This window comes from Nicotiana tabacum, chromosome 21 (assembly GCF_000715075.1).
Source record: "Nicotiana tabacum cultivar K326 chromosome 21, ASM71507v2, whole genome shotgun sequence".
Lineage (NCBI taxonomy): Eukaryota > Viridiplantae > Streptophyta > Magnoliopsida > Solanales > Solanaceae > Nicotiana > Nicotiana tabacum.
Window position 1 is genome coordinate 52,854,549 of NC_134100.1, and position 2,350 is coordinate 52,856,898.

Sequence of the window (2,350 nt, forward strand, 5' to 3'; positions counted from 1 at the left end):
TGAGTCCTGATTGTCATCACCGGTACCATGACAACCTTCTTACAAAGAAGGGCCTACGTGAAAAAGGGATCTCCGGGGAAAAATTGGCCGAGCTACTTCCAGATTTCTATGGTCGTCTATAGACTACTGGTTGGACTTGTTTTATGTGTACTTCGTGTAATGCCAATGAGAAATGGGTTTGAGAGTTTTATGCTAACCTTATGCGTACAAATTTCAATGACCCACAACTCACCATAAGGGGCAAAACAATGAGATTTGGACCTGCGGAGATCAATGATGTTTATGGGCTTCCTAACCATCCACTTGAGCCAATGCGAAGAAAATGATACATGCTCCAATGGAGATAGACTAGTGTCTAAACTTTATGCCGTAGACATGCGGGTGAAGTGGGTCAACAAGCGAAAGGGTTTAAAGTCCATTGACTTCATAGCTTAGGCCAAGATGTAGCTTTATATCATCTGTAGTAGAGTCTCACCTTGTGGTAATGTCTCTGATGTTTCATATGTCAGGGCCCCGATGGTCGCATGGATACTTGATGGCATTCTGGTGAAAGTCGGTTATTATATCATTTAGGAGCTGAAAGACTACTTGCTGCAAGATAGTCTAGGATTTATGTTTCTTTCGTTAATCACAGAGTTGTGTCGGCGGATAGATGTTGATGTGCGTAGCATCGATCGTTGATTACCGGGCGACAAACTATCACAACCCCAAAATCCCACCTTAGGAAATCGTGATGGCAACTAGCCTCTAAGACAAGGTAAGTCTAACATACAATGAGAATTTAGTAGAAATAACGACTAAGATAATAAATTAAACTGATAAATATAATAATAAAATAAAAACTAATCAAGAATTATATAATCTGCAAAACTGGTGGTACAGAGTCATAAGCTCTACTGAAATATACTAAGAATCTCTAATACAATATTGTTCGGAAACAAAAGAAACAATAGCAAAAGATTACTAGAAGGTGACTCTAAGGCCTACAAGCGTCAAGCAAGTATACCTTAAAGTCTCTGAAGCGTCTAAATCAACTCACTCGCGTTCGGCACGGGCAGAAGTACCTATATTTTCACAAAAATATGCAGAAGTGTAGCATGAGTACACCACAACATGTAACGACCCGACTGGCCATTTTGAGCATTGACATTTCATTTGGTGGTTTGAGTTCTTGAGTAGCTTTATATGATGTATTATGACTTATGTGTATCGTTGGTTTTGGTTTTTGGGTGATTCAGAATGTATTTGGTAGAATGATTCTCATTTTAGAAGCTTTAAGTTGGAAGAGTTGACCAAGTTTTACTTTTGTATATTTGATCTCAGATAGTAGTTTTGATGGTTCTGGTAGGTCCTGATGGTGATTTTGGACTTGGGCGTATGCTCGGATTTGCATTTGGATGTTTCTAGAAGGTTTTGGCACTATTTGGCAAAAATTGGTAATTTGAAGGTTTAGAATGTTTATAATTTTGACCAAGAATGAACTTTCATGATATCAGGTTCAAAATAGGTTTGTTATATCATTTGGAACTTTTGTGCAAAATTTGAGGTCATTCCGGGTTGATTTTATATGGTTCAGCACGAGTTTTGGAAGTTGAAAGTTCAAAAGTTCATTATATTTGATTTGAGGTGCGATTTATGATTTTGATATTTTATTAAGTATGATTTGAGGCCTCGACTGGGTATGTGTTATGATTTGGGACTTGTTGGCTTGTTCGGACGGGGTTCCGAGGAGCTCGGGTGTGCTTCGGATTGATTTCAGACTATTTCAAAGGTGGATTGAATTGCTGGTTTTCTGATGCTCCATGTATTCTTCGCGATCGTAGAGGTTTGAAAGCGATAGCGGTATGTATATGTGAGCTGGGTGTATTTACTCTACGTGTTCGCGGAGTAAGGGGTGTGTTCGCGATACCTGGGTATTTAGTTCTACGCAGTCGCGTGAGGATGTTGTGATCGCGATGCTTAAAAGGCTTGGCTGCCGTTTGTTCTACGCATTCGCGAGGTTGTTTCCACAAACGTGAAGGCTTATTCGAGGCTGTGTGGTTTTTCTTCTATGTGATCGCGAGGGATATGTCGCAATCGCAATACATATGATTGTTCAGTGATTATAAGTACTCTATTTCGAACTTAGAGCTCATTTTATCACATTTTGAGTTATAGAGCTCAGATTTGGGCAATTTTGGAGGGAATTTTTACCACATAGATTGGAGTAAGTATTTTTTACTCGAATTTGATTATATTACATGATTCCATCTTCGATTTTGGCATTTAATTTAATGAATCTAAAAGAGGAATTGTGGGTTTTTGTCTAAACTTTCCTAAAGTGAATATTTGAGATTTGAACATCGATTCA